This window comes from Rhipicephalus sanguineus, chromosome 2 (genome assembly GCF_013339695.2).
Source record: "Rhipicephalus sanguineus isolate Rsan-2018 chromosome 2, BIME_Rsan_1.4, whole genome shotgun sequence".
Lineage (NCBI taxonomy): Eukaryota > Metazoa > Arthropoda > Arachnida > Ixodida > Ixodidae > Rhipicephalus > Rhipicephalus sanguineus.
The window spans coordinates 220,658,895-220,680,149 of record NC_051177.1 but is presented as its reverse complement, the minus strand read 5'-3'; the positions used below and the strand labels follow the sequence as shown (position 1 = coordinate 220,680,149).

Sequence of the window (21,255 nt, the reverse complement as noted above, 5' to 3'; positions counted from 1 at the left end):
TCATTGCCGGAGGGTGGGACGGGACAGGGGTTAATCCCGCCTTCCCCACGCCTCACCCGAAGAAAACTGCCGGACGTTTCATAAAGTTTACGCATTCATTCATTAGGCAAAAAGAAGAAGTTTCCCTACACACGAAACGACAAAAACCATTTTCATACGTATATGCGCGGCTTTCATATCGCATATCGTCTACGATACACCCCGCTTTTTTGCGGTACTTGTAACCTCACCACAAGCATCCCGCCGCGTCCTTTTCATGCAGTGTTCAGTGGGTGTTCAGGAATGACAGGTCCGGTGTGGAGCACAAATTATATGTACGATGCCGGTTAACCCGCTGCGAAGTGAGGGCTTTCTCATCCGTGATAATACAGCTACATCATTTGCAGCGATAACCGCGTTGAGCCGAGCTACGAGACTAATCTTTAGACCAAAGACGTCACATTAAACGATAATAAAAACATTGGGCGCCATCCCGCCCTGCGATCCTGAATGTCTAGCGAAGCTGTACCAAAGAACACACAATCTGATGGGGGGGGGGGGGTACGTTTTATTATTACTTTACAGAAACGGTAGTAATAATCGCTTTGTGGTCGCTGTGGTAGACCTTGATTGGTTCCGCGACCATTTTCAGCAAGATGACTTTGTTCATTTCGTCAAGCATTGAATTCACGCTGTTATTCTGGTGCATTTAATTTCCGTGGTTTACCCATAGCAGTCTCAGAATGAACTGAATGAGTCGCTAGACGGGAAACACACGCGGGGAGTAGGAAGGGACGTTTGACGTCATTCGAAGCCCTCGTGTGTAGTACAAAGCAACTGGATCTTTACCGGTAACGCGTGGGAGGGTGTTCCCATTGTTCATAGGCGCTTTATCATCTGCCATGCGGTTTTGATGGCTGCTGTGTGGGTTTCTTTATTGAAACGAATACTGAGCTTTATGCTGCGCGCCGGATTGCAAAGAAAAAAGATGTGATGTTTGCCTTCAATTTCTAAAGGGCCCTTGAATCACCCGGAGGTAGAAATTTGGTTGCGGCGTTGCAGTTGTGAACGAGTCTACAGCGAACGCGTTCGTCGGCTCATCTGTCCACCTCTCCGAATGCCCTTCCTCATTCCTCAGCGTCCAGGGTGAAAACGCAAGGAGCGCGCGCATCTGCTAGCGCAGGAGTCTGCTGGTGGTTTAGGGGCCCTTTAACCTGGCTATTTGTGTTTACGCCACAAAATTTTCCGATCAACGAGAAGTATACGGCTTCGCTGTAATAAGTGGAAGCGAAATGAACGTCGGTGGCTTACACAGGTATGCTAGTTCACGAGTGGCGCTTAGATGTTTTGCACTTTGCCGGACAGGGCCGTGCCTGACCGCTTACATAAGTTAGTTCGCCAATCTGCCCATATCCGATTACCATTTGACTGTGTTGAGTATTGGGTATTCTGGATATATTGCAGCACTTGCCGATTTATAACCCGTAACGTAAGACAAACGGAGTACCTTCAAGAGTGAGGGGGAGGAAACACTCCGCGTTTGGTGATGCGCGTCACATACTTCTTCAGACAGCAGTTTTCTTCTTCTGCAGTTAGGGCAACCAAAAAGGGAACAGAGGTTTCCCGTTGACCTTTTGCTGGCTTTGAAGTAAAAGACAAAAAAAGAAGCCTAGAACACTCACAAATTGTTCGACAACTCCACACATTCACGCACTAGCATGCGCACTCCAAGCTGTCGCGCACATTCCAAGGAGGAATGCGCTGCTTGCCAGACATGTCCACCTAGCCCGATGAAAAACTCCATACAGAAGCGTGTTCATTTGCTGCAGCAATTGTGTACTTTTAACGCTCCCCATTCAGTTAGGCGTGTGTGTTGCGGTGAAGTTCAACGGCAGGCGGAGGGCACATTGTTGAGCATTTTTTGACATAGCTTTGTGACACTATTAACCGTCTATCGTTAACCGCGCCAACCTTTCGGTTGCCCACACAAACGATATCTCACCTTTGCTGCAAGCTTGAGGTTCCACGACAGAAAACCTAGGCTCGGCACATCCGACCTCCCACACTGCTTCTCAAACACGTGACGTAGTACCGAACGTTGGGTCCGGTGACGATACCTCCGAGCAATGCTGGACCGCATTAACGCACCAACCTAAACTACTTTTCACTACACCAACGGTTCATCGAAGTTCAATGTCTTCATGAGCCACCGTGCCTGTTTGACGTACTCTCAGCGTTCTGGCAGGCTTGAAGTGGCTACGAAGTTGCGTCCATGATGCGCCAAGGCGGAAGAATGCCTGCACAATAAGAAAACATAAAAACACAAATCCTTCCCACCATGAACAGACGAGAGTATCAGTGCTCGAAACAAATGAAACAAAAGCACTGGCAATGGAACAGGCGGCATGTCTGCTTTTACGAATAGCGAGTGCTCATTCCAGCTAGGGAAAAAGCACTGCCTGAAATGAAACTTTTCGTAAAAATATCTAAAATACCCAAATACTTAAGCGTGGCTGACAATTGTGAGGCTGGTTGCTACTTCCGTTAGGCTACCGTTCATCAAGCGGTATTATCAAGCAATGACACCCCACACTGTGTCATTTGTACATAGATGTCAGTACTTAACTTTTTCTTTGCCACATATTTCGCCACAGGCCGCGTTATGAAAAATATATGGCCTGAAAAAGAAACTATAAATATATTTGAATTTTTTCTACATTGCCAAGTTCGCTCATCTAGGAGCCGCTTCCACTTTGCAAGCTCAAGGCTGTTTGCAACGACTGCACCAGAGCCACCTTAAAACACGGCGCAAAGACGGAGACGACGCAGACAGGTAAGGGCAAGAACAGCGTTTGTTCTAGTCCTTGCCTTCCTGTGTTATTCATCTCGATTTTTGTGCCGCTTATTACAATGGATTCATACCAACGGACCCAGTTAAGCAAAGTTAACCACGGCGTTTGTGGTGTGTTGACTTCTTATTGCGATGGCAATTATATGGACAGTCTTGACAGGTTTTTGCCGTCACCATCATGTCCCGTACGAAGTCCAAATTGATAAGATCACACCACGCATCGTATGTTCTACCGCGCAAGCGGGGGCGACGAACGCGGCCGAAGGAGAGATCAAACCAGCCGACCCATTTCCGTCGCTCGGAGGGCGCATGCAATAACATCACCCCGCTCGAGAGGCCTGCCGTCGAAGCAGACAGGAAACACCCCGCCCGTCTTTAACAAGCATGAAATGACGCGAGGGGGGGAGCATTCATTCGAGAATTCACTCGAGAATTCATTCTATTTTGCCCTTTTCCTGAGCATTTATTTCTTACACCGAATTCGAATAATGCATGCAAAACACGGGAATAAATGGCTTTCACCTTTTCAAACCGTTGTTTAGGGAGATACACCCGCAGAAACGACATAAGCGGGCACGCCAGCAGCCACGGCGGCGGATTGACCCGGCTGTGCAAAAGCGAGATACGTTGGGGCACGCCGACCCGCCGCTGCTTCGCGTTCTGCGAATTCCAGTCTTCTCGGCAATCTTAATCCAAACCAGGCTATCAGAAGCGCGTCGTTGTAGAGGCTGCGAGTTTTGTCGCGCTGCACGAGTAATTGGCAATTGCGCTGGTGCGAGCCACCGCCGACGTCCTGGCTTCCATGTTGAATTTGTGGCCGGCGGTTTTTACATCACGTGATTTCAGCTAGTGCAGCCAAAGTACGGCTTCCCGTGAAACGGAAAGCCGATCCACTTTTGCGTGGCGGAAAAATCGATCTCGGACCGATTTTATCGCGTCGGGCTCGCCGCCTGGTTTTCCGGCCGCTCAGGCAGTGAAGCGAGTGAATTTCCGGTGAGTTTTGCAGCTTCCGCCCGCTTCGAGGCCAAGTGTGGACGCGCCTTAAGTGGCGAAGATTCGCGAAGCTAATGTTTGCAAAATCAAGGTGCCTTCGAGTGAATCCTAAGACCACTCTTATGAACAACAAGGCATGGCAAGGATGACGAACAGAACGACGACGTGGCTTTGGTTGCCGTATGGTATGGTATGGATAACTTTATTGATGTCCTGAGGATTCAGTCCAGGACTGATGCGGGCCGCTCCCATGTCGGGACAGAGAGGCCAAGCCCTTCTGCCGCCACACGGGCCCTCTGGACAGCCCTGAGTTGGTCCGCCAGCGCGTCACTGTGCAGCATTCGCTGCCACCACTGTTCACCTTGAGAACCATCACCGGCCAACGCCGAGCAGCGCCAAAGCATGTGGTCTAAATCGAGCAAACCCCCGCACTTACTACAATAGACTGAAATCCCGCAGTCCGGATTAATTTTATTCATGACGACCGGGTTAGGGTACGTCCGCGTCTGCAGAAGCCTTAACGTAACCGCCTGTGGCCTGTTTAATCTAGAATGTGGCAAGGGGAATGCCCTGCGCCCTAGGTAATAGTGCTTGGTGATATCGTTATAAGTTAATAGCTGGTCCCTAAACTCAGGAGCGGGAGATCCGGCCTCCTCAGGGAGTGCACGGCACACTAATCCTCGTGCCTCCCTGTGCGCCACCTCGTTGAGGTTACGCGGGGCTCCCTCCACTGACCCCATGTGCGCCGGAAACCAAGTAACTGTATGCGAAGTGATGTCCCTACCCTGCAGCAGTCTGTAAGCCGGTTCTGCAACAACTCCTCTCGAGAAGGCTTTAATCGCAGATCGCGAGTCACTAAAGACTAAAACTCTGCCTGAATCAATGAGTGCTAGAGCAATAGCCACCTGCTCAGCGACCCCCGGATTTTTTGTGTAAACGGAAGCGGCATTGCGAACGCTCCCTTTGCCATCTACCACCACCACCGAGTAAGCATCTTTCCCATTAATCCATGCAGCGTCAACAAACGCCGACTCCTCCTCCCGATCCTTTGCCTCTCGCAACAGAGCCCTAGCTCTCGCCTTTCGCCTCCCTACATTGTGCACAGGGTGCACATTCCGCGGAAACGGATGAACCATGATATTAGCCCTAAGGTTCGCGTTCAACTCGTATAGACGCTCCCCATCGCGCGACGCAACCACCGATTCTCCAATTGACTCTAAGATATACCTACCCGCCGGTGTACCTAGCAACCGCTCTTTCTGTGCCGTACGCTGAGCCTCCGCAATTTCATCCAAAGTATTATGCAATCCCAACCGCAACAAGATATCGTTTGACGTACTCACAGGCAGACCAAGAGCCGCCTTAACGGCTTTTCTAATTAAAGCGTCCAATTTGTCTCTCTCCCCCCTTTTCCAATTTAGCATAGCTGCCACATACGAGAAATGGCACAAAATAAACGCGTGAACTAACCGCATCGCGCCTTCTTCTCCTAATCCCCTATGCCTATTAGATATCCTTCTGATAAGTCTTATGGCCTCCTGCGTCCTCTTGGTAATACGCTGAATGGTTATATTATTCGATCCATTTGCTTCAACTACCAAGCCGAGGACTCTGATAGCCTCTACTTTTGGTATCAGTGACCCATCCCTAGTATGGAGTGTAATGCAAGTCTCAACTTCTGGTAACCAATCCTTGGGCCTCCGACCTAATTTCCTAGATTTGAAGATTAACATCTCCGACTTTTTAGTGGAGCACTTGAGCCCCATAAGACCCAAACACTCTTCCGTAAGCGTTACCACTTCCTGCAGCCTAGCCTCAAGCTCTCCGTCACTACCACCGACACTCCATACAGTAACATCATCCGCGTAGATAGTATAGCCAATACCCTCGACTGTGTTCAGTACATTAGCCAACTTTGACATCGCCAGATTGAACAACATAGGCGAGAGGACGGATCCCTGCGGCGTACCACGACAACCCAATTTAAAGACATCCGACTTGATCTCCCCTAACCTAAGACATGTCCGTCTATCCATAAGGAAAGCCTTAACAAAATGGAAAAGCCGTTGCCCCAGATTCAAGTCCGACAGCACTCGTAGAATAAAAGAGTGTCGGAGATTATCAAAAGCTTTTTCCACATCACGTCCAAGTAGTACTTTAGTATCCCTCGTCCGCCGATCAAGTAGCTGATGCTTAATCCTGATCATAGCATCCTGAGTCGAGAGGCCGGGCCGAAATCCTATCATCGAGGGCGAAAAGACCCCATTGTCCTCAACATAACGTGTCAGCCTATTTAAGATCACATGCTCAGCCACTTTCCCCAAACACGATGTCAGCGAAATTGGTCTGAGATTTTCAAGCCCTATGGCCTTCCCTGGTTTCGGGATGAGAACTGTAGTTGCAAGTTTCCACTCTTCTGGGAAAGATCCTTCCTTCCATTGGCTGTTTATCTCCCGCGTAAGGAACTGAATAGACCCCTCGTCTAAATTCCGTAACATTTTATTTGTAATGCCATCCGGCCCTGATGCCAATCGACTATTAAGATCCTGCAACGCCACCCTTATATCACTTTCAGTAAATTCATCATCCATAATTCTATTCTCATTCCCACTATATTCCAGGACAACGTCAGGCGTGTCCTGCAAGTTCTCCAACGGAAGGTATCTGTCAGCCAAATCCTTCAGTACCTCCTCCTCCGTGGAGTCCCGACACGCCTCATGAACCAGCTTACCTATTATCGTCCTCTGATTAGACTTAGTGTTTGTCTCATCCAGTAAATGTCGCAACAAATTCCAGGCGCCTCCCCTTTTAATGCCACCATCAATCGAATTACATACTTCATCCCATTGCTGCTTGCACAATACCCGACAATGGTCTTCAATTTGCCGATTAATCATTGCTATACGCTTTCTAAGCCTTCTGTTCAACCTCTGACCCTTCCATCTCGCTAACATTGACTGCTTCGCTTCCAACAAATGCGCCAGACGACTATCCATTTGCTCTGTGTCAATATCTGTTTTAATTTCTTTAGTGGTCGCCTCAACGTCACTTTTAAGCTGACCAGTCCACTGTTCTAAGGTCAACTCACTACCCTCATCTTCGTTTCTCTGCGTTCTTCGTTTCCTAAATGCATCCCAGTCAACAACCCTAAATGTGCGCTCCTTTTTTTAGACATTACCAAAGTAATCATAAGTATGTAATGATCGCTACCAAAATCTATATTAGAATTTGACCAAGAGGAATCCACCACCCCCCGAACAAAAGTAAGATCCGGTGTCGAATCTCTACATGTCGACGTGCCGCATCGAGTGGGATACGAAGGGTCTGTAATCAGAGATAAATTCAAGTCTAGTGCCTGCTGACATAGTCTCTCCCCCTTAGTAGTGCTATAGGCATACTTCCATACATGATAGGGGGCATTAAAGTCTCCTCCAATAAGCAATGGCGCATTCTTAGCTAGACTGGCTGCCTTGTTCAAGAGAGATTTGAAACTCTGTTTCGTGTCTCGGGGGCTACTGTACAAGTTAAGCAGGTAGACGCTCCTCTGACATGCCCCTTGCCGACCTAAAATTACTTCCACCATAATATATTCAATCCTGCAATCCGCCATGTGAAGATCATGCCTAACATACGCCAACCTTCTATTAATGAGTGTTGCGAGCCCTCTGCCCTGCTCATTACCTTTAACCTCCGCTTTGAAACCGGTTAAGGTCACGCTAGACGTTAGGGTTTCCTGTAGCATGATGACCTGAGGTTTCACACTACCCGTTCTAACAAACTGCTGCAGGGACGCCTTCTTATGATTGAATCCCCTACAATTCCACTGCCAAATACTAAATGAACTATTTATTGGAGCCGCCATCTTGACCATGTAAATTCGGTTTACTTAAGGTGAGCTTAATGCCACTAGGAGATTTATCTTGCTGGGCAAGCGGCCGAGAGCACTCCCGCTCCATAACAGGAACCACCGTCTCATTTAGATAGACTTCAATTTTGCCTAATCTCTGATCCGTGACATTTTCTCGCTCTTCTATCCGCTCCAATCTATTAATGACCTGATTTACGCTTTCTTGCAATGCCGCCATCATTTCTTTAAGCTCGGAACCAACCTTGGCCTGAACCCGCACAGTCGAGGAGAGGGCCCTCTTTTTCGGAGCTGGCGTCTCCTCGTCAGCCATGTTCTCTTTAGCAACCTCCACAGACCTTGGTACCTCAACCGGGCCATCAGGTTTGCTACCCTGACCTGAGCTATCGCTGTTAGCGGACTGTAAGCTTCTCTTAAGTTCAGCTATCTCTTTTACAAGCCCTTCAATGGCTGCTTTTAAGCTATGATTTTCTTTCTCCAATTGCGCAATCCTGTCTTTGTCCCTATTACCAGACACATGCTCCTGGCTCTGCTCACGCGTTCGGCCGGTGTTGATGCTGCCCTTGACCTTGTCAGCCCAGGTGGCCCGGCCTCCAGCTGCACCGCCGCCTCCACCAATAGACACAGAGCGGCTCCTGGGGGCTGGAGTCCCAGACGATGACTGCCGCCTCGACTTTGACCGGCTCCGAGAGCGCGAGCATCCCCTAGAGCGTTGGGGGACGCTCGCCAGCTGCGCCGCTTCGGCTGCTTCTTGTTCCGCTGCTAGCTCCACCCTGGCTCTCTCCTGTCGTCGAACGCGCACGACGTAGGGAACCTGGTACCGTTGTCTGCATTGTTTATCCGCCGTCAGGTGTCGGCCGCCACAAAGTTTGCAACAAGGCTCACAGTTATGGTCCTCTTCAGGGTTCCGAGCCCCACATCCTCGGCATTCAAGACAATCGGGCGCCGGACAGACATCCGCCCGATGTCCAAGCTTGCCACACACATAACATATGTCCACTTGCTTTCGATACAAGTAACACCGGACCAATGTTGGCCCATACCTAACAAAATTGGGCACTCTTAAGCCGTCGAAGACAATGATGACTGAGCCTGTATTCTTGATTCTTTTGACCGCCATAGCCAGTGGATTGCGATCATTCACGATGTTCCGCTCAAGGGTCGCAGGGCCATCCATAATGTCCACATTGCGAATGACCCCTTTACACGTCGTGTGTGGGGCCGTCTCGTACGCACTGACTTCAAAATCCTTGTCCGCCACTCTGATTGACCTGATTCTCACATATCGTTCAGCGTTGTTCCTTTCTGGCGTACTAGCCTTTCTGCCTGCCCGGCCACCACTCCAGATCAAGGGGGTGCCCCCCTCCGCGAAAATAATTTCTACCTACGCCTCTGCCGCCGCCCACTCACAAGAAGGCCGTATGCCAATTTCTCGACTTGTGCACCCATTAAACACGCTTCGTCAAGGGATTTTCACGGATCGCCGAGCCACTATCTCACTTCACGAAAACCGACGTGTGATTGAAGTGAGAAACGACGCAAGTCGAAGCATTTCAAGGACTGAAACGACGCCTGCAGACGCCCTCTGATACTTGCGTATTTTGACGAATACGCCAACACGGAAATCTGCACCGACTCAAGCAGCGTAGGGCTCGGAGCCATCCTTGTGCAGAGGACAGACGGACTAGAAAAGGTTATCAGTTATGTTAGCGGGTCGCTATCTAAGGCGGAAGACAACTATGGCACAACAGAAAAGGAGTGCCTTGATATCATCTGGGCTGCATCAAAGTTTCGGTCCTACATATACGTCAGGCCCTTCAATGCTGTAAGCGACCACGACGCCTTGTGTTGGCTATATATATTGAAGGACCCTTCAGGTCGCCTCACACGGTGGAGTCTGCGACTTCAGGAATTCGACGTTACCGTCGTTTACAAATCCGCACGAAAGCACTCTGACGCCGACTGCCCGTCCCGTGGCCCCGTTGTCCCACCGCCGCAGGACGGCCAGGACGGTGACAGCTTCTTGGGAACCTCAAGTGCCGGCGACTTCGCTGAACGACAACGAGCCGAACGGGAACTCAGGGGCCTTGTGGAATACCTCGAGGGCGAGACCACCGTTGTTCCAAAGGTACTCAAGCGAGGACCTGCGTCGTTTTTCTTTCGGAGCGGCGTGTTCCTAAAGAAGAACTTCTGGCCACTTCAAGCTGACTACCTGGTCGTTATACCTTCAGCATTTCGTCCAGACGTTCTGGAAGCTTTACATGACGACCCGACGGCTGGGCACCTTGGATTTTCCCGCAATATCGCGAGGATACAAGAAATGTACTACTGGCCACGCCTCATTGTCGACGTCACACATTATATAAAGGCTTGCCGAGATTGTCAGCGGTGGAAGACACCGCCGACTAGGCCAGCCGGACTTCTGCAACCCATCCAGCTACCGCGCCGGCCGATCCAGCAAATCGGTATGGACTTACTGCGGCCGCTCCCGCCGTCGACTTCCAGAAACAAATAGATCATCGTAGCCGCGGACTACCTCACCCGCTACGCCAGAACCAGTGCCCTGCCTAAAGTGCCACCGAGGTAGCCAAGTTCTTCGTTGAGAACATCGTCCTCTGTCATGGCGCCCCCGAGGTCTTCATTACCGACAGAGGTACGGCCTTTACTGCTGACCTAACTGAGGCGATCCTGTGGTACAGCCAGATAAGCCACCGCCAGATCATAACCTACCACCCACAGACCAATGCCCTCACCGAGCGTGTAAATAAGACCATCGCCGACATTCTGGCCATGTACCTCGACGTCGAACACAAGACGTGGAATGCCATCCTTCCATACGTGACCTTCGCGTACAACAAGGTCGTGTGAGAAACGACGCAGATGGTGCCGTACATGTTGGTCGACGGAAGCAGCCGGGCGACGACGCTCGACGCCGTGCTATCCAACGTCACCGACGAAGAAGACCTCAACGTCAGCGTTTCCCTTCAGCGCGCTCTCGCCCGTCTGCGCAGCCAGTGCCAGAAAAGGACCCACAACTGTCGTTACAACCTTCGACGACGCCACGTAGAATGCCAGCCTGGCGAGCGTGTGACACAGACCCAGTGAAAAACTTCTTCGGCGATTAGTTGGGGCCATACAATACAACTCTCAGTGGCGCAACGCACGACCAGAAGTCGTTCATGTCGTGCGCCTCAAGCTGTTCTTTGCAAGTGAAGGAACCGCAGAAGTCTAGTTCTGCTTGCTGTATTATTATTATTTCGTACTGCAGGCATGTTTTCAATTGATGTTCTGTTTTAAGCATTGGGGCGATGCTTTTTCAGAGGGGGGCATTGCGACGCGTGTTTCATTTTGATTTCACCCGCAAACACTGTAGACAGCTTACGCGGCTACCAGCGATAACGCTGGAATCTTCGATAGAACATGTATTAAAGCCGACGCGCTTTACCGCTTGGCAGATTACTGCACAACCGACGACAGTTCCCGCCGCTATCAGTGCACAGAGCGAATTTCTTGTTGCCTGACTTCTCATTCTCCATGTACAAGGCAGCCCAAGTAAATAGTTTCGTCTGTAATAGACCAAGTGCCGCCTTCTTTATCGTCACGACCATGCATAGGTCGGCACACTCACTTATGGGTTGACTCACTGAGACTCTGATCGGGCCGTGAGTCTGAGTGTGAGTGGGTTCGGGTGAGCAATAATTTAGCGAGTTGGAGTCCGAGTCAGTCGGGTTGATTAAAATATTAGTGAGTCTCAGTCCGAGTGAGTCCGGTTAAGAAAAATATTGGTGAGTCTGAGTCCGAGTGAGCCCTAAGCGCAAAACATATTTCTTGAGTGAGTCTGAGTGAGCTTCACCTTTTATTGCCGACCTATGGTTCTATCTACTGATCTTCAGCATTACCATCAGCCTTATATCGGCTTACGTTTATATTGAAATCTATTCACATATACCTCAACTCGCTAGTGTTCATGCGCCACTTCAATAATAATTGATCGCAAGCGTGAGTTGAGTGAGAGGAGCGGGGAGGGGCATGAGGTCCCCTCCGAAAACTCTTTCACAGGAAGTTCTTGATAAAAATATTATGTATGAGTAGCGCGCATATCATAAAAATGTTATTACTGGAATGAAACCACTGAACACTCGTATTTGAGGTAAAAGATCAAAAGGCGTATGGTAGAGCACCGATTATGTGAGATATTGGAGTTAAATAGCATTGACACCATCACCGAAAAAGCTCATTTTACGCTAACCGACTAATGAGTCGACTCACTCAAGCTCACTCAGACACGAGTCAAGCCATGACTCTCAGTCTGAGTGAGGCCGGCTGAGGAAATATGGTGGTGAGCTTAATTCCCAGGGAGCTTTCAGAGCAAAATATATCTTTTGAGTGAATCTGAGTGAGCTCCAATGTTTTTGCCATGCTATGAGACCATTTTTTATTCTGAAATTCATAACTACATTTTTCGTCAATCCGAAATGGCGCCCCGAATACAATTGTGCGTTATATTCGCGTTAATACACCTTTATTCAAAGCAGACACCACGACCTTTCATTACTATTTGCATAATCGTGTCTCGTCACGCACCCATTATACTATGTTTGCTTGATTTTTTATTTATTTATTTACAAATACTGCAGGCTCTACTCGGGCCCAAGCAGGAGCGGGTATATGAATATACAAAAACAATACCAACAACAATAATTACAACTGTGGCCAATGTACATTGCCGTATACATGTTTACAATCAATAAGCAAAATATGTGCCTCGCAATTCGCCACATAACAGTAAGAAAAACATGTACATACAGCAATTCAACACATGACGAAAATGTAAAAATAAGGCTATGCAACACACGACTATGCATCAGATGAGAAAGCGAACGCAAGAAGCAACTACCTTCATTGCGACGCAGTAGAAAAATAATTTTACACGTCAAAGGAAAGGAAAGCTCAACGAACGACATTTCATCATTCTTCGAAGAACGAATTTTCGTCGAAAGCTACATTCATGTAAGCTGACAGGCAAAACGAGATATGCATAAAATTGGGGTGGGCGCGTGTTATAATCCCCTTGAAAGGAGAAAAAAGATGTTGCCGGCCGCGGCAGTTGCCGACTGCTGACTATTATGTCTGTACCCGACCTGCACCCGGCCGATTCCCTGCGCTCAAGCGGCCGCTACAATTAATCTGAGGGGACGCCTAAGAGGCAGTTTTACCCATGCAGCCACATGAAGCGCTGCGGAACGCTAGGGTGTACGGAACGCGCCACTTGTACTCGGTTAACGCAGCATTGCGTCAATCACACGTTTCAATGAAAAAAGATTGGCCGCGTATCTGCGTGCTTCGCTGCAAATGTCGTCGAAAGACGATAGAGAAGCGCTGCCTTACAGTTACTGTATATGCTACCTTTCGGTAGCAGAGATGCGCATAGGTCTGGCTAGCAGCCACGGCTATGTCGCGAAGACTCACTCCGGTTTTGCAGGCGACATGCCTACCGGGTCACCGGTCGACATGTTTGTCGCGTCGAAGACCGGTGATTTACTTTAATGTGAATGACTAGTGTCAATCCGGTTCGCTGCAGCGACGTCATCGAGAAATACAAAACTTTGCCTCAGCGTCAGCTTCTCCGCAACGCATGGTTGCTAGCGGCGTTTGGAAGACAGATGCACAACTCTGCTACCTAAAGGTAGCATATGCAGTAACTCTACGCTTCGTGTGATACGGGCGCTATCTGGCAATGCGTCGGGAAACGAACTTGTGCAGAGGGCACGGAGGAGGAAAGTTCTTTCCTTCGTCCGTGGCAGGGAGCTTTCGTCGGCGCATCGCATTTTCAGCGCAGCTTAAGAAACTAGGGTCTTTAGAATTACGTATCTATGTATTTTCTAGTAAAGGAACACACCATCTAATACCTACCTAGTGATGTTGCGCCTCAGATATGCGTAATATTTACTTTTTGATTGACAACGTTCACAAGTATGAACAGCCGTACCAGTTCAAGCTGGGTGGGCGGTAAGCAAGTGGTTCAACTTTGGTCAAGTGGCTGAATCGGGTGACAGAGACAAACAGACCAACAGATAGACCGAAATTTCAGCGTTTCGTTTAAGTTCCCCAAGAAAGACTATAGTCTTTAAAACTAGTCACCCAAACCGCAGCAACACACGCCTCGCGCGTTGCGCCCACACGCACACCCAGCCTATAGGCTCCCCAAGCGTCGCTTAGTGGTGCTGCTACTCTTGACAGGCAGCGCCATTTCTGGCCAAAAAAAAAGAAACTGGGGGCATACAACGCGCGTTTTCCCTTCTCTTCAACGCGCTGCCGCTCGCTTCCGTGCACGTACAGAGCTCTTGCGGCGCCTCACAATATACCGTCTGCAGTGCGGTTTCAAAAAGGTCTCCCAGCTGGACAGGCACTTCCGAAAGGCAAACATAATCAAAGGAGAAAGGTTAATCAGTCACATTTACGGAGGAGAGCAGACGATCGACGACAACGACGCCCTACTGAACGGAACGCGAAATGCATTTCCTAAGTCGCGATAACACCGTGTAGGTCTTATTCCTCGAGGTACGACTCATTCTGTCTTGTTAAAGATACGTAAAGGTCCATATGCGCTGGGAAACGAAGCCGTGCACGCTATCGACGTTCAGCGTTGTGGACTATGAAGCATATGATTGTTGTTTTGATATGGCATGCTTGCAGTAGCAGCCGTGTACTTTCGCGAACAAACGTTTGCGGCGTCCGAAAAAATAGAAATTATACCACCATAGCACTCAAAAGCCTGAGCAGGTTAGGGTCAAGTTCTCCGTGCCGCTGGAGCGTCACCCGCCGATTTAGACTCGAGGCAGCTAACGGAGCTTTAAGCGTGATAAAGCAGCCTTCCCGACGCGTCAATTGCAGGCGCCGGACTTTTGACAATGTGCCGAGTTCAATTGAATTCAAACAACCGCACAACGCTAACCGCGGTAAACGCGAGTGTGAACGTTCAACGACGGATAGGTCTCAGGAACACGAGGAATGAAAAAACAAAGTTCTTTCACCTACAACCGTAACTAGACCCACAATGCGAGGAGACAGCCAGTAATCATTACCGTAGTCGCTGCGTGCATGCGCCGCGTTACGCACTGACTCAGGTATTCGAAACGAACGAAAGCGATGAACTGAGACAGGCAAAACAGAAGGCGAGACATCATTGTGAGCAAGGACATATTGATTCTCCTTACTGCGGTGATCTACGCTTTTCACCTTTATTTCTCGTTCGACATACCCGGGAAACGATGCAGTTTTACACGTGAATCGCGTGCCTTGATGTTGTCTGCGCTGTTGTGGCAGCCCACAACTCATCATTACATCGGACAAATATAAGACGGTGGCGCAAAACGGGACAAGGCGCTTGTATTCAAATTTTCGTCGCAACACAACGCGCACGGAGCAGCAACTACGTCTATATGCGCTCTTCGCCAGCGCACGGAGAGATCTGTAGCAAAGATGGCAATGAGAGCGACTTTAAACAAACGAAATCTGCGCGAGATCCCACGTGACGCTACTTGGCGAAAGCGGACGCGGCGTGAGCGTCGGGGAGGGCAGAGGAGGGTGAAAAGAGAGGGGGCGCGCTTTCTCCAAAGCATGTGGCTACTTTACGAAGTTTCAGGGATTTTCAGGGTCACGGTATATTATAGAGCCGCTGGAAATGCTGGGAGCTGGCTTGTCACACCTCTCTTGTTAGAGAACGGTACACAAGTACGCTTCTGTGTGTCTATTTTGAAGCCATACTGTTCTGCCCATTTAGACAACTTCTTCAAATATAGTTGCGTCGGTCGCTCTCAGGCAGCAGTATTGCATGATTTAAATCCTAGCTGGACACCATCAACATATACAGAGTAAGACACTGGGCGAGGAATAACAGTGTGGAGGGAATTGAGTTCTCGAATGAATAGACTACAGCTAAGTACAGCGCCTTGCGACAAACCGCTCTCTTGGACAAATGGCCTTGACAGAGCGTTTCCAAGCTTGACACCAAATGTGCAGTCACACAGGTCGCTTTCAATGACACTCAACTTGTCACCGTGGACAGTCATAGAAAAAAGATATCGTAAAATTCCGAAGCGCCATGTATTATTATATGCTTTTTCAATGTCCAAAAACACAGACAAGAAGTATTGTTTCCGTATGAAGGCGTCTCTAATGTTCGCTTAGACGCGAATGAAATGGTCAGTTGTTGACCTGCCCTCCCTGAAACCTGGTAGCTCTCCAAGTAATGTAATGCGAGCCGATTTACAATTTTCCCAAAACACTTTCAAAGGCAGCTGGCTAATGCTATAGGCCTATAGTTACTAAGCAGTGATGAATGTTTTCCCTCTTTAAGCATTGGTATTATGCATTGGTATTACGCATTGGCTCTTTCCAAGCAGAGGGAATGCATCCGGCTGGCCATACATCACTGGAAAGACACAAGAGAGTTATCTTGGTTTTGACGTGCAAGTGTTTTCTCATGTCATAAAACTCTGATCAGATCCTGGAGCAGATTTGTTGCAGCTGTCCAGTGATGCCTGGAGTTCTGCAAAAATTAAATTGATGGTTGTATGCCTCATTTTGTTTGCATTTTCTTCCTGAGCGGTATCGGCGTATTTGTTCTTTGAATCTCAGGAGAGATTCTGTATAGTGTAATGAACTGAAGGTGTGCTCAAAATGTGCTCCCAAAGAGTCTGCGTGGTCCTCAAGGCTTTCTCACTGAGTGTTCATCAAAGGTAGCGAGCATGACCATCGTCATTTTATTCCATTAACTCTATACCAAACGTTCCTGTCATCTGCCTTTGAGTTCAGGCGCGAGACGTATTTTTGTCGGCTTTCCCGTCTAGCTTGTCGACGTGTCCTTCTTCTCTGCGATTTACAGGCTTGAAATGTTTTCCGCAGTTGTAAAAAGTAGCCCCCCCCCCCCCCGCCTTCCTGCGAGCTTTTCTGCAACTGTCATTCCAGCAGGGAGTTTGCCGATCCGCCAAGATCTTCTGGGGATAGTTTTAGACGCGGTATCCATTATAACTGCTGTTCAAAAGCAAGTGCATCATCAATGCTTTCCGCGGTGCATCCATGAGTTCTCGGAACATCTCCCAGTAGGCTAAGTCAACCTTCAAGCGAGGAGTGTGTGGCAAGCACTCATCCTGCTTTCTTGCGTTGAGAAATGTAGGAGAGTAGTCGTAGGGATTTTGGAGAACGTTCCACTGCATGACTGGTATAAGTGAAGGAGAGACAATACTTAAGTCTACGGATGAGTAAGTTTTGTGCGTACTACTGTACAACGTAGCTTATTTCTTGTTTAGCATGTGCAATCCAGCAAAAAGAAAAAAAAAGTTTTCTACCATTTATTCTCTCGCATCGCCGCGAGAGGCCCCTCACACAGTGCTGTGTGCGCTTAAGTCTCCAAGTAGTCCATAAGGCTCCGGCAGTTCCTCTAAAAAAGCATGAAATTCTTGTCTTTGAAGTGGGTAACTCGGAGGCGTGTAGAGGGAGGATACTGTAACAAGTTTGTTTCACAGCACAGCTCTGACTGCAACGGCCTCGTTTGGAGTTGTAAGGGCTATCAGGGAGCATTTGATCAAGAATAATTTAGCGCCACCAGACGACGCGAAATCGTCATTGCGGTGCCTATGAAAAAATAATGTATTCTGAAAAGAAGCTAATGTTTTTTTTTTAAGTGTGTCTCTTGCACACACAACACCGTTGGATTGTATTTGTCGAGAAGCTCTTGAATATCATCACGGTTTCTAAGAAGATCTCTCATATTTCCAAGGATTATTAGTGTGCGTTTAACGATGATTGAATTAGAGCTGTGTGTATATTAGTGAGCAGTTAATATTCCGTACAGGGCCCCAGGCCCAGTAATTCGAAGTTTTCTCTCTTGGTGTGGCCCAAACACTCGCGCCTTGCCCTCGGCGCTAAATGCGCCAGTCCATCAGTACCTGGGTCGATAGTCTCACGCGAGACGGTGGACGTCCGCTCATGACGGCATGCCGTGCCGGCTTCACCTGCAGAGGAAAAGCTGGGGCCCACCAGGGTGGAGGTCGATGGGCTCTGCTTCAGACTTCCTTTGAAGGATGGCGGGGCAAGGCTGTGCGGCAAACCCATGGCTCCACTGTGTAGCGGCGCGGTGGCCACTTGTGATCGTTGTGGCACCTCCCCGTCCTGGCAGACCGCTTTGGCATAGCTAATCCCTTGGACAAATGAATGGTGTTTTCGAGCTTCTCTGAATGTTAAGTTTTGTGTGACCTTTACTGTTACAATGTTCTTTTTTGTTTTTTGTTTTTTGCTTTTTCCCACTCGGGACATGATAAAGAGTACGCAGCGCGCGCTCCATTACAATTGACGCAATAAGGAGGGACATCACAATTGTTACCAGAATGTTCCTGTTCACCACTCATAGCACATTCCAGGCGTCGTTTGCAAGTGAAAGAGCTGCATGTCCGTATTTCTGGCACTTAAAACACTTCGCGGATTAGGTATGTACGGTCTTACTCGTATCTTTGTACAAGCAGTTTCAACAGGAAAATCCAGAAAAGGCAGAAGTTCGGGGGAAAATGAAAGATTGAAGCGATAAAAAACACGGGTTGTCGCTGCAGCCAACGCTTTAACAAGAGGACTTGTCTCATTGCTGCAGCCATGAAGTGGAACCTTCAAATTCCAGCTTTCAAGAAGACAAGAGCACTTGTCGAAACGTTGCTTCTAGCGACACCCCGTGTTCACGACGTTTTCACCTCAGTCTCAATAGCAGATGACGATGTGTGGCTGTGCCCTTTATTCAAAATGTAATGCGCAATCTGTCGCCCCGCCATGGTGGTCTAGTGGTTATGGCGCTCGACTGCTGACCCGAAGATCGCGGGACCGAATCCCGGCCGCGGCGGCTGCATTTTCGATGGAGGCGAAAATGTCGGAGGCCCGTGTGCTTAGATTTAGGTGCACGTTGAAGAACCCCAGGTGGTCTAAATTTCCGGAGCCCTCCACTACGGCGTCTCTCATAATCATATCGTGGTTTGGGGACGTTAAACCCCAGATATTATTATTATTATTATTATTATTATTATTATTATTATTATTATTATTATTATTATTATTATTATTATTATTATTAATGCGCTATCTGTCGACAAGACCGTAAGCTCAATCTGCCATCTATTGCTGGGCGCGAAAACGAAACCAGTCGCATATCGCAGCATTTTAGGTGCTAGCGTTATCATTCTGCGATGACCTGCCAATGCTTCGTGCGCTGTGTAGGCAAAGAGGGAGCCGTGGCAATGCTGAGGACAAGGGGACACTGACTATAATCGAATGTATTGGTTATTTCAACGTAGAGAAAAAAACAACACCGTACCCAAATGGTTTCGTCAACAACAGCGCCCCGTTGTAAAGGGGGAGTTCATGCATCCATCCACCCACCCACCTCGTCTAGAGCGCCTGGGGCAATAGAAAGGTGAGTCCGACCGACGCCACCGGGCTGAAATCGCTGTCGCCGATCAAGCCAACGACGCTAAGCACAAACGCACTTCAATATCACTAAGCCGAAAATGCCCGTCGACTATAAGCCAGACGAGTGCTTGGCGGGAGCTTCGGCAATATTTCAATGGGTGTTGGTCGGGAATTCGTTTGGGTACCCTTGTGGCGTGCGTTATCGTCTGCGGTTCACCGGACATCTGTCCACCGTCTCCAGCGAGCATGACCGTCGACTGCGGCGTGACGGTGCGGTGGCGGCGACGATCCGGCAGCGTCTGTGTATCGGACTGCCCCGAGCAAGTGCCGGTGTGCGGGAGGTGTCGCGACTCGCTGCTTAGAGGGTCCCTAACAACCCCTGAAAATGCAAAGAACGAGCGCATTATTTTGTCCTAGTGTTTCCCGTCTTTTCGGCGCACTTAGTGGCTCCAGTATGGCGATTCACGTGATGACACGAGGGTAGAAGTTCTCGACTGGTTCATATACGAGAGATGCGAGTTGCTGATTGTCTACCACCATGCTTTGGCGTGCAGTCGAGCGCCCGTTCTGCCTTGTCACGCCTGACTAGCGCGCTTGATAAACTGATTTCACTTCGTTTAGTGCGTGTTCGACTGCGCAAGCCGAGACAACAGCGTGTAGCGTGTAGACGAAAAGCACGAAATTCTGATAGACTCAACGGTTAGTGCTGGCATGGCTCACGTGGCACTGCCGAGTGCTGGCATTGCGTCAGTTACATCTATTACATCAGTGCTATACAGGTTGGCATTGCAAGCAGTAAAAATGAAAATAGAAAAGTGGGCAGAACATAACGAAATTTTGGGAGAATTCCAGAATGGATTTCGAGTCGACAGCCGCTTAGACGATAACCTGTTTGTTCTTACTCAGTGTATAAAAATATCTAAAATAGAAAATAGGCCCTTGTACGTGGCTTTTCTAGACATCACTGGGGCGTACGACAACGTTATTCAGGAAATATTGTGGGTTATATTGAAAGAAATTGGCATAGGCGACGACTGTATACAGCTTTTGAGAGAGATATACCGAGAAAATACAGTTTGCATAGAATGGGAAAGAGTTTGTAGCAAAGAGAACGTTGAGACTAGCAAGGGGCCGAGACAGGGATGTCCTTTGTCCCCGCTGTTATTCATGCTGTACATGGCGAATATGGAAAAAGCGCTGGAAGGTAGCAACATTGGTTTTAATCTGTCGCACAAACAAGGCGGCGTGATGACTGAGCAGAAGCTAACAGGATTATTTTACGCTGACGATATCGTCTTATTTCCTGACAGTCGAGATGATATACAGCAGCTGACGGATATATGCGGAAGGAAAGGGGAAGCTCTAGGACTAGGATTTAATGTAACAAAATGTGCATTGACGGTATTCAATGATCCTTGTGATAAGGCGGTGTCAATACTGCGCCAAGAAATACCGAGGGTGAGCGAATCAAGTACCTCGGAGTATCGATAAATGAGGGTGACAGGTACATGGAGGTACAGGAAAAAGCCTCGGCAGCAAAAGGAAAGAGGAATGCTGCAATAATGAAGCACAGAGCGTTGTGGGGATACAATAGGTACGAGGTGCTTCGAGGTCTGTGGAAAGGTGTAATGGTTCCGGGGCTTACTTTTGGGAAATCAGTGGTGTGCATGAGGGCAGAGGTGCAATCGGGAATGGATATAAATCAGAGGACTGTGGGACGCCTTGCGTTGGGTGCTCACGGGAAGACGACAAATCAGGCTGTAAAGGCCGATATGGGATGGGCAGGATTTGAGGTGAGGGAAGCTCAGAGCAAAATGAGGTTCGAAGAAAGGCTAAGGAATATGAAGCAGAGTAGATGGGCAGAGAAGGTGTTCCGTTATTTGTACAGGAAGAGCGTGGACACACAGTGGAGAAAAAGAACTAGGAGGCTCACTAGTAAATATACGGCTGGTAGTGGAGGCCGTATGTCAACAAAGAGCGTTAAGCGAAAAGTCAGAGAGGCGGAGAGGATTTACTGGATGGTAGCTATGGAGAAAAAACCGGCTTTATGTAATTACCGAAAGGGCAAAAATGAAATAAGGAGGGAGGCATTTTACGATAGTTCAAGGGAAGGCGC

General features: G+C 48.7%; 1 protein-coding gene across 2 annotated transcripts in view; it reads right to left on the bottom strand.

Annotated features, from left to right (window-relative positions):
* The window catches only part of LOC119384102 (FMRFamide receptor), a 915,010-nt gene that overhangs the window by 402,535 nt on the left and 491,220 nt on the right, over window positions 1-21,255 (bottom strand). For both annotated transcript variants that reach the window (XM_037652394.2, XM_037652395.2), the window contains exon 4: window positions 1,982-2,276. The gene's annotated coding sequence lies outside the window, so the exon portion shown is untranslated. The remainder of the gene's footprint in view (window positions 1-1,981; window positions 2,277-21,255) is intronic.